General features: G+C 34.3%; 1 pseudogene; it reads right to left on the minus strand.

The window, feature by feature from the left end:
• Positions 1–1,535: 1,535 nt before the first annotated feature.
• LOC104236289 (TMV resistance protein N-like) lies at positions 1,536–7,076 on the minus strand (annotated as a pseudogene).
• Between the last annotated feature and the right edge of the window lie 4,629 nt (positions 7,077–11,705).

An 11,705-nucleotide genomic window follows, 5' to 3' on the forward strand; every position in this document is an offset into this window, starting at 1 on the left:
CTCATATAAAGCACGAATAAACCACAACGGAGTAATAAAATTACAATACAAGACTCACGGGCATGCTTGACACTAACGTATAGATTCTCGTCACCATGCCTATACGTCGTACTCCACGGTTAACACGTAGCAATTAAGACTCAACTCCTAATCCTTCAAGTTAAGGTTAGACCAAACACTTACCTCGATGCCACGAACCCAATTCAAGCCTCAACTATCGCTTTACCTCTTGATTCCACCACCAATTCGCTCGTATCTAGCCACAAGTTACTTAATTATATCAATAAACGCTGAATGAATCTATTCTAATGCATGAAAATAAGTTTTTCAATGTTTTCCCCAAAAAGTAAAAAATCGACCCCGGGCCCACATGGTCAAAATCCGAGGTTCGAACCAAAACCCGATTACCCATTCACCTATGAACCCAAATATATAATTTGTTTTTAAATCGAACCTCAAATTGGGGTCCAAATCCCCAAAATTTGAAAAACCTAGGTTCTACCCAAAACACCCAATTTTCCTCATGAAAACCCTTGATTTTTGAGTTGAAATCATATGAAAAGACGCTAAAGATTGAAGAAAATGAGTTAGAATTTACTTACAATCGATTTGGAAGAAGAGTTGCCTTTGAAAAATCGCCCAAAGATGTTTTGGTTTTGAAAGGGTTTGAAAAATGAGAGATTTTCGGCTAAGTTATAATTTGCACAGGTACAGATATCGCATTTGCGAAGTCAGGTTCGCAAATGCGAACTCGCCAATGCGGCCCAGGATTCGCAAATGCGAAGGTAGGCAAATCTTGTTGTCTTCGCAATTGCGAACATATGTTTGCATTTGCGCTCCCTGTTGAAATCGCATTTGCGACACAAGCCTCGCAAATGCGAGGGTTCTTTCCCCAGCCCATCATCGCAATTGCAATGGGTCTCTTGCAAATGCGAGCTCGCAATTGCGAGTCAGGCTTCGCAATTGCTAAGCCTGCAGACCTGCAACACACATCAGTTGAAAATCTGATGCTTCCTAAGTTCAAAACACTCTGTGGCTATCCAAAACTCATCTGAGCCCTCGGGGCTCCAAACCAAACATGCACACTAACCCATAAATATCATACAGACTTGCTCGTGCAGTCAAATCCTCAAAATAACATCAATAACTATGAATTAAACCTCAAAACTCATCATTTCCATCAAGAACACTTAAAGTTCATAACTCTTCAACCAGAGGTCCAAATCACGTCAAATAAAATCCAGTTTTCACCAAATTTCACAGTTATCATTTAAATGCTTTAACAAGTTTGTACCGGACTCCAGAACCAAAATACGGGCCCGACGGTTTCAAACATTAGTTCTTTTCTTTATTTCATAAATAATTCAGCAAAACAATTTCTTTCAAAATTTGATTTCTAAGGCTTTGGGACCTCGAAATTCATTTTCGGGCATACACCCAAGTCTCATATTTTACTGCGGACCTCCCGGGATCGCCGGAACACAGATCCGGGTCCGTTTGCTCAAAATATTTACCAAAGTCAGTGAACAATTGAATCAACCCAAAGTCGGAACACAGATCAGTGAACTATATGAGATTTCAAGATGAACAATTGAATCAACCCAGATTCTTTCAATTGCTTTGGTCCCCTGGTAATAAGATCATTAGTCTACAAACTATAACTTCAAATGTCTGTATAAAATCTGCATGCCAATGTGACTACTTTCTCACTCCTTGCAACGCCAAACTTCCACATATTTTGTAACTACTTATTGTTGCACTTGAAGAGCTAGCACCACTAAAAAACAATTAAGGTTCAACATTAGCCTAGGTCTTTTTTTAAGAAATATGTTGCTTAAGAGAAACACTTTGTGAAATTAATTCTATAATTCTATTTTCTAATAGTCTATTTTTTGAGAAATTCTTAAAGTCAAGTCTAAAATTATTTCATGTAGTAATAGAATGACTTTTTGGTGAAACGGTACCAAGAAATTGTAATTTTTTTAAATATAAAATATAATTCGTGGTAAATAAATTCCTAATTGAGTTATTATGTACAAAATGTCATACAAATTTCAAGAAACTGGACTAGACAGATTAAGCGGCTACTAGACTAATTCATGGCTTAATAACATAAGAAAAATGATTTAGGCAACATTAAATGGATACTTGACGAAATAGGCAATGTTAGGCAATTAATTTTACTTTTGCTTCTCCTACTCTGTAAACAACTAAAATGACTTACATGTGAGAATATGAAGTAAGAGGAACAAATAAATGGATTGGAATATGAAAAGTAGGAATTGAATATTATTGCATTGTTTGGCCTACTTACCGTATTGTTGACCATTACTTCTTTGAAATCCTCGGCGAGCCATAGTCTGCTACGTTCTCCCGGATCCTTTTACACGTTTACTATATATTTACCCATATCTTGTATTAAATTATGCATTTGAATCGTATCATCTTCAGAGATGAAAACAAGAGATTTGTCAATTAGGACACGCAATCTGATATCCCCTCCAAAATCACAGCTCTCAAGTATTTGCATGATGTAATCTTTTCTTTCCCCTCATAAGAAGTATGCTATATCCAGAAATATCTCTTGTTATATGGGCTCCAACCCATCGTAACTGATTTTGAGCTTGTCAATAATTTCTGAATTACAGTTATTTTTTATTTGCTTTACTGCACTTTTCCACTTAATTATATCCCTTATGTAAGAAGGAACCCCACACTTTCAGGGCTAAAGGAAGATCATTAGCATGACTTACTACCTCCAAAGTTAGCTTCTCAAAACACTCATCTGGATCTTCTTCTTTGAAAGCATATTGATTGAACAATTGAATAGCATCATGTTCAACTAGTGTAGTCACTTCATATACTATATCATTCTTCCCTGTCACATGCTTATCTCTAGTTGTTGCAATAATTCTACTGCCATTGCTAAGTCAACCAGGATCCCCAGCTAGGTAATCCAAATGATCTTTGTGATCTATGTCGTTAAGCACAATTAATACCTTCTTAAAACGAAGTCTACGAGCCATCAACTGCTTTCCGTCCTCCTTATTATTAACACAATTTGCGTTTTCTCTTAACAGTTCAGAGAAAAGAATATTTTGCAAAGAGTGCATTCCACATTTGTTCTCTTTAACATCCGCAAGGAAACAAGCAACTTCAAATTGATATGAGATTGTATCAAAAACGGCTCTTGCTATTGTCGTTTTACCGACTCCCCCCATGCCCCAGATTCCCACAATCCGAACATTATTGATTTTTATGTCCAATAAGGATTTTACTTTTTCTAAATGAGCATTTATTCCCACTACATCTCGCAAATAAGAATTACTCTTGCTTAATTTATGCGAAATTTGGCCAACAATCTGCTGAATATTCTCTGATTCAATCCTACATAAATAAGAAGATTAATTGTGGATACACATAAGACAGTCAAGTATTATAAGTATTTGATACTGTTATGAGCATTATATCATAAAAAGACTAAGAGCCTGTTTGCTCAAGTAAATTTAAATAGCTTTTAAGCATCAAGTGCTCAAAAGTAACTTTTAAGTGTTTGAGCAGGTTTTATCAAAAAGCAGTAACATGTTATGATAGAAATGCTAAAAAATTTGAAGTAAACCATTGATGTTGGTAAAAAAATGATCATAAAAACTTTTCCTGTGAAATAACTAAAATATCCTTAAATTCATTACAAAAAGAAAGAAATTAATACTTGATATTAAACTTGGATGAATTTGAATCGAAAGTTGTTTGTAAACACATAATTGTGGAGTTAATGTGGAGAATTATTTGTCCTACAGTAGTGATGCTGAACGGAGTGATCAAGACATTCCACTAATCTGGATTATTCTTGATAATAATACACTGTAAATTAATATTTAGTTTTTAAAGACACCTTCCGATCATCGGCTTATATTTCTATATTACTAGTTTTATAATACGCGCATTGTACGTGTACTCTATCTCAATAGATAAAAGAACTTTAAAAAATCACATAAATATAACTAAAAATTATGTTTGAGCTATTTCTAAAATAAAAGTGTATGCTTAGATTGCTCCATAAAGATTTTATCCAAGTTATTCGAAAGGAAGTCGATAAAGATTCATCCCCTGCTCTTTGTGCTAGCTTTTTATGCCTGGCACTGAAGAATAAAGATCAGATGCGCCAACTCTGCTCTTTGCATGTTTTCATGAATTATTGGACAGTGTTTGCTATGTGAATCGAGGCTAGGTACGACCGATTTCTATCGAATTAGGCGAATCTTCAGGATCAATTTTTTAATCTCTTTCTCAATGAACCGCACAACGAATTTCTTCCGATTTTACGTGAATCCCCTTTTAGGAAAGCTATTTAGAGTTGGTATTTCTAACTAAGTCGGAAGGAGGGCTTTGGGCAAAGAGCAACTCGAAAGTACTTTACTTCAATTCCAGTACTAAAAGACGTGATTTCAGGAGTGGATTTCGTAAGGAAAGACTTCGTTTACTTCCTGCAAATTGCTTACGTAAGAACTAGTAGAAAGAAAGAAATTCAAAAAATAAATAAAAATAAGGCAGCATTCCCATTAGATTTCAATGGTAGCCCTAAGACTGCCACGTCATTGTTCAAAAATTAGATGGTCTGGAATCTGGATGCTCTCTTTTTCTTTATGTTTTTCACAAATAATTGTCAAACATATGTATTAACATGACAACATTGAGGACAAAAAAGAAATTACCATCTGTGATATTGTAACTGAAGTCTAAACTATAAAAGAGCTACACAAATAAAACTGTTTATTAAAGTTTTGAGGTTTTAGTTCAAATACATTTTTTTTTGCTTAAAAATTAGTAGCATAGAATTTAGTACCTATGGATATGAAAAAAAAATAATTCATTTGCTTTTTATTTATTTTCAAAACTAGGTTATTGAAATCTTTAAAATTATATTTATTAATAAAATTTAATCAAAGAAAATATTTATTAATAAACTTTTTACAATTGAAACAAAATATAAATTTTTCCACTCTTAATACATGTTAAAAACTATGTTAGATCTTTATAACAACAAAAAAATACAATATAATCCCACAAGTGGGGTATGAGGAGGGTAATGTATATGCAGACCTTAACCCTACCGTGAAGATAGATCTTTATACATTTCAAATAAGGAAAGATTTAATACACAAAATTAGTTGATTTAAAAATCCTTAATTTTTGGGGAAAACTTAAATGACAATTTTGTCCAATGTAAAATCTGATTTTTAAAGGGTAAAAAAGACGAACGATATTTTGTTAATGGGATTCGTACTTTTAATATATATATATATATATATATATATATATATATAGATTAGTTATTCCCCAAGCCAAAATTTTCTTAACAGATAGCAAGAAATGCATTTGCTAGTTGACATGAGATGGCTGAAAAGGCAAAACAAATGCAGAGGTTCCAAGTTAAGACTTTCGGCAAAATGGGCTGAAAAGAAGCACTTGCAAGTAGAATTAAGAGGGTGTTTAACTAAGCTTATAAGCGGGTCAAACTAGCTTATAAATACTTTTTGACTTATTTATGCGTTTGGTAAAGTTAAAAGTACTTATAAGCCAAATACTTATAAGTAAAAAATAAGCCATAAGCTGGTCACCCCCAGCTTATGAATTTTTAGCTTATAAGCACTTTAAGTTTGACCAAAATTTTTACTATTTTATCCTTAAAATATTCCTTTTTAGAATAAAACTTTTACATCGATACTCACTACCTCAAGTATTTTTTTCAACCTAAACCCCCACCTCTTCAAGTCCGCAATTCTCATTGACTATTTAAGATAAGCAAATTCTCTATTTCATATGTGTATCTATGTGATTGTGTATTAATCTTTGAACTGTATATGATAAATGAGAACATATAAAATTTTTGGTGTATTGCTTTTTAAGTGTTGTGGTAATGAAGACAATGTTTGTTTCTTTTCAAATATTTTGTCCTATTTAGGTTTATTTTTTATTGAGAAACTTTTGTCAATTTGTTAATTATTATAACTTATGATTATATGCTTATTATAAAATAAATTATATTTATCATAAAGATTATCTTATCTAAGCATAGTTGTATTTAAAATAAAATGACAAATATAATATTTTGTATTTGAATCGATCTGGAATCTAAAATTTTGAAGAAATTACGTCCTTATAAGTGTAAACAGTTCTAAGGTTATTTAAGTTATTTTAACAGAAAAAGTGCTTATCAGCACCTTTTTTTATCAAATACTACAACAATTATTATCAATTTCAGACACTTGTATTTAAATATGTAACTGCTTATTTATTAAATCAGTTTTAACACTTAAAAGTGCTTTTCAACACCTAATGTTTATCAGATACTTCAAATCAGCTAATCTAAACAGGCACTAAATATAAAATTAATTGCGTTTAAATCGTTATGTGAAACATTCTTGAGAGTCATCTCTTCGTAAGCCACCCATGACAATGTATTTCTTACCACTAATCTGGATTTATTATTTGTTACAAATTATCAACAAAGCACTCTGCCACTTTCACTAATGATTTCAATTTTTCACAATAGCTTTTAAGCTGATTTTTATTTGTTTTAAAAGCACTTTTTAAGTGTACCAAACACTATAATAAGCTAAAAAGTACTTAAATCAAACTCTTGAAGAGCTAATTGGAATATTATCTGTTTAAGAATGTTATCGAGGAATTAAAGTGATAAAACTTATAGTAATGTCTTCTAGCCGATAAAAGTATATATTGCAGTATGTGAATTTCACTTACCCTGGTCGGATGTCATATCCTCTTGGATTTGCCGCAGCAGTTAGGGCATTCCTCCATCTTTGCACCTTTTGCATTTCCTCAACATCATCCTTATACTTTGTTTCATGTTTGTCAAAGGCTTGTGCAAACCTCTCCCGTTTCGGACGTCTGATGGGTCCACATCATAGAAGACCGGTATGATAGTTTGTCCATATTCATCCTTGCATTCCATGTTCTTCACTAGCTCATCACTTAGATGTAGCATAATTCTTTGAGAAAATGATGACGGCAAATTGAGACTCTGCCTTGAGGAAAACCAGGCCTCTTCGCATTTATGATTGTGCCTTCGTATTTGCGATATCGCATTTGTGACTATTTCTTCGTATTTGTGAATAAGGCAGCCCAGACCACTTCTCGCATTTGCGATACAATGCTCGCATTTGCGAGTCGGGCTTCGCAAATGCGAAACCTGCAGGCCTGCAACATACCAACAAATTCCTAAGTGAAATTTTCACTCCGTGGCCTATCCAAAACTCACCCGAACCCTCGGGGCTCCAAACCAAATATGCACCCCAACCTAAAAATATCATACGGACTCGCTCGTGCATTCAAAATCACTAAAATAACATCAACAACTATGAATTTAGCATCAAAATCATGAAATTACTTAAGAACATAAAAAATTCCAATTTTCTCAAATAAGGTACGTTTCACGTCATTTCAAGTCCGTTTCTTACCAAATTTCACAGGTTCGACTCAAATCATATATAAGACATGTACCGGGCTCCGGAACCAAATACAGGCCCGATACCAATCGTTTTAAACATAAATTCTCTTCTTTACTTCATAATTAATTCGGCAAAATAATTTCTTTCAAAAATTCATTTCTCGGGTTTGGGACCTTGGAATTCGATTCCGGGCATACACCCAAGTCCCATATTTTCCTACGAACTCTCCACAACCATTAAATCATGGATCCGTGTCCGTTTACCCAAAATGTTGACCGAAGTCAACTCAAACTCATTTTAAAGGCAAAATTCATCATTTTCATAGATTTTCACATAATGGCTTTCCGGCTATGCATTTGGACTGTGCACGCAAATCGAGGTAATGCCGAAAGAGGTTTTTAAGGACTCGAAATGCAGAATTTACTTTTAACACAAGTGATGACCTTTTGGGTCATCACCGGGAGCTCTCAACCCTCGCAAGCAGGATCAACAGTGCCTGAATCTGCACACGGGGTGCAGGGAGTATAGTGAGTACTCTAACTTAGTGAGTAATAATCATAAATAAAGACTGAGAAATGTGAAATCACGTAAGGCACATTACAGGCTATAATGAAGCAGTAAAAGCCAATAAAAATAATGAATCAATAAAGATGTGTAAAGTCACTGAGTTCAGTTTAAACTTCATAAAATGCCTTTTTAACAATAAAACAAGTAAATTGACCGGTAATTAGGAAAGATAAACACATAAAGGATTTCCCCTCGGGCACAATGTCAACAAATCCGCCTCTCGGACAATATCTCAAAAATAATACCAGCCCCTCGGGCTATATCTCACATCACAATGGGTACTCACGCTCACTGGAGGTGTGCAGATTCCTGGAGAGGCCCCTTACGGCTCAAGCGCAATATCAAGTCATATCGTGGCATCATCACTAGGCTCTCGGCCTCATATCAACAAGCCACCTCGTGGCATACATATCTCAGGCTCTCGGCCTCATAATCATAATCAGTGTTTCCTCACAACATAGGCCCTCGGCCTTACTCAGTCAGAATCTCACAGCCACTCGAGCAACAGTAAAACATAGTGCTGAGCCCAAAATATCATTTAAGTGTTAAAGCAGGTTAAACGTTGCCGAGTTATGGAAAATAGTAGAATATAGCACGACTGAATTCAAGTATAAAGTCAAAATAGTGAGGAAATATCAATAAAAATCCCCTAAGGGTTCAAATAGTTGGCACGAAGCCTAAATATGGCATTCAGCCCAAAACATGATGATAGCACATAATTTTCAGTCAAATACGCGGTAAAACAGTCATTCGGGTGGACTAAGTCACAATCCCCAATAGTGCACGACCCCACGCTCGTCATCTAGCATGTGCGTCACCTTAATATAGCATAACGATGTACAATCCGGTGTTTCATACCCTTAGGATATTATTTACAATTATTACTCACCTCAAACTGGTGCAAACTCGCCCGCGACGCCTTTGCCCCTCGAATCGGCCTCTACTCACGTCGAATCTATCTAAAATCAGAATCATGACGTCAAAATATGCTAAGGGAACAAAGCCCATACGAAAATAATCAATTTACGATATAAATCCCGAAATTGGTCAAACCCGACCCCCGATCCCACGTCTTGAATTCCGATAAAATTCACATCAATAGATTCCTTATCACTCCCCGAGTTCATTCATACCAAAAGTATCAAAATCCAACCACAAACGACCCCTCAAATCCCAAATTCTAGGTCTCCAATTTCAAGCCCTAGTTCTTAAATTTTAGGCTTAAACTCCATGATTAATTAGGTAAAATTCACATTAGAATCGAGTATTGAGTCCATGAATCTTACCTTTAAGTGTTTCCCCTTGAATCCCTCTTCAATCCTCTTCAAAATGCTCCAAAATAGCTCAACAATGGTGGAAATAAATCCAAAAATTGCGGACAAGACAACTATTTAAACATTTTGCCCAGGCCTCAATTCCTTCTTCGCTAACGCGGTCAACGCCTCGCATTCGCAAAGCACAATCCAACTTTGACCAAAAATCCTTCTTCGCGATCGCGTCTTGCCACTCGCGAACACAATGGTTCCTCAGCGTGACTCTTCGCGAACGCGGAGCTTTTCTCGCGAATGTGAAGGCTAAAATTTCAGCCTTCACCCTCTAACCCTTCGCGAACGCGAGGACCTACTTGCGAACGCGAAGGTCTAATTTCTCTGCAACACTCAGCAGTTTTTCTGCAGTTTTCAATAACATGAAATGGTCCGATTGGCCACCCGAAACTCACCTGAGGCCCCTGGGACCTCAACCAAACATGCCAACATATCCCATAACATCATTCAAACTTGTTCCAATCTCCGGAACGCTAAAAAAACATCAAAACACCAAATTTGCATCGGATTCAAGCCTAAGAATTCCAAAATCTTCTAAATTACGCTTTTGATCAAAAATCTTACCAAACCACGTCTGAACGACCTGAAATTTTGCACACACATCCCAAATGACATCACGAAACTACTGCAACTCTCGGAATTCCATTCCGACTCCTATAACAAAATCTCACATATCAACTGAAAATCGCCAAAATACCAACTTCATCAATTCAAGCCTAAATCTACTTCGAACCTTCAAAACTCATTCCGATCACGCTCTTAAGTCCCAAATCACCTCCTGAAGCTATCCGAATCATCGAAATTCACATCCGAGCCCTCTAACACATAAGTTAACATCCGGTTTACTTTTTCAACTTAAGCTTCCTCAAAAGAGAAGTGTCTCAAATCTTACCAAATCCTTTCCGAACCCGAGCCAACCAACCCGATCACTCGTAGAACTGATAAACAGAGCAATAAAAATCAGAAATAGGGGAAACATAGTGGTAACTCATGAGACGACTGGCCGGGTCGTCACACTGAGAGAAATAGCTCTACAAGTGCATATTGTAGGGCAAAGATACTTCAAATGGAAGATTGAACTGGATAGATTAGTAGGTTACCTAGGTTAATTGTTACCTATTGGTTCTTGCTTTTATAATTGATACCCTTCCTAGAATGTGCGTAGTTGTAAAGCCTGAATCTGGTATTAGTTAACCTAGCAAGATTTACATAGTTATTTTTGTGTGATCCTATCTCTAGAGTCCAATGAGCAGATGTGCTTGTAAATACTTATACTTGGTTGAATAAAATTTTTCACTTAACAAAAAAAAAATGATAGCTTATTTTTTAATATTTAAAGAATATTCTCATTTTTCAACCTTTACTTTTTATGATTCCATGTAGTTGCTCATATTTTTTATTTTCTTCATTTAACATAATTGTTTTATTTTTTTAGTTTTGAAATTACACCTCCTAATATTAGAAATAATAAGCCATTAATAAATTTGGCATATAATGAATGATATCATTAGAGTAGAATCTCACTGTAGAATGAGGTTATAGACTTATTTTTTCTTTTCTTTTGAATTATATTTACTTAAACTATGTTGAAACTTATTTTATGTTATATTATAATTTTACATAAGAGTATTATGTTAAAAAAATTGGATTTTGAATTTAAGCTACATTTTTTATTTTATTTATTTGCTTTAGTAGTATTGGCTTATTAATTCAGATTGCATGCCATTCAATTTTCAGTTAGAACTAAAAGATTATTTTTTCGTAAAATATTTGAGTAATGATATGGCATTATATTTTTCAATATTAATCTTTTTATCAAGCATGCAGTCCATGATGTTCTTATATAATATTTACTTTTAGTTTTTATAATTAATTAAAGTAAAAAACTTATTAATTTGAAAAATACATGTCAATTTTTTTTTAATGTTAGTTACAAATATATGATTAGTAATTAATGTATTTTCAGTAAACAGTATGTATCTTAAATATCAAATTAATATCATTTATAAAGGCATATATTTATTAAATCTTAACTCTTAATTTTTGATAATTAACTTTATATTTAAAATTTAATATAATTGTATAATTACACTTGTGTAACCAAGCAATGCACTTGTAATTATAATGTAATTATATTATGACAAACAAATATGCCGTCGTTATTACAATATTGTACAATTACTAGACTATGTAATTACTACCCTAGTAACTACACCAATTCCAATTATCCAGTGGCTTTCCAAACAAAGCCTTAAGCTAAATCCGCAATTCCTAATGCTCATGTTATGTGTCAAGTCAATTCATAATCTGGGAAATAACATTTTTAGTGTCCCTGCACTAT

The sequence above is a fragment of the Nicotiana sylvestris genome, chromosome 10, assembly GCF_000393655.2.
Source record: "Nicotiana sylvestris chromosome 10, ASM39365v2, whole genome shotgun sequence".
Taxonomy (NCBI): domain Eukaryota; kingdom Viridiplantae; phylum Streptophyta; class Magnoliopsida; order Solanales; family Solanaceae; genus Nicotiana; species Nicotiana sylvestris.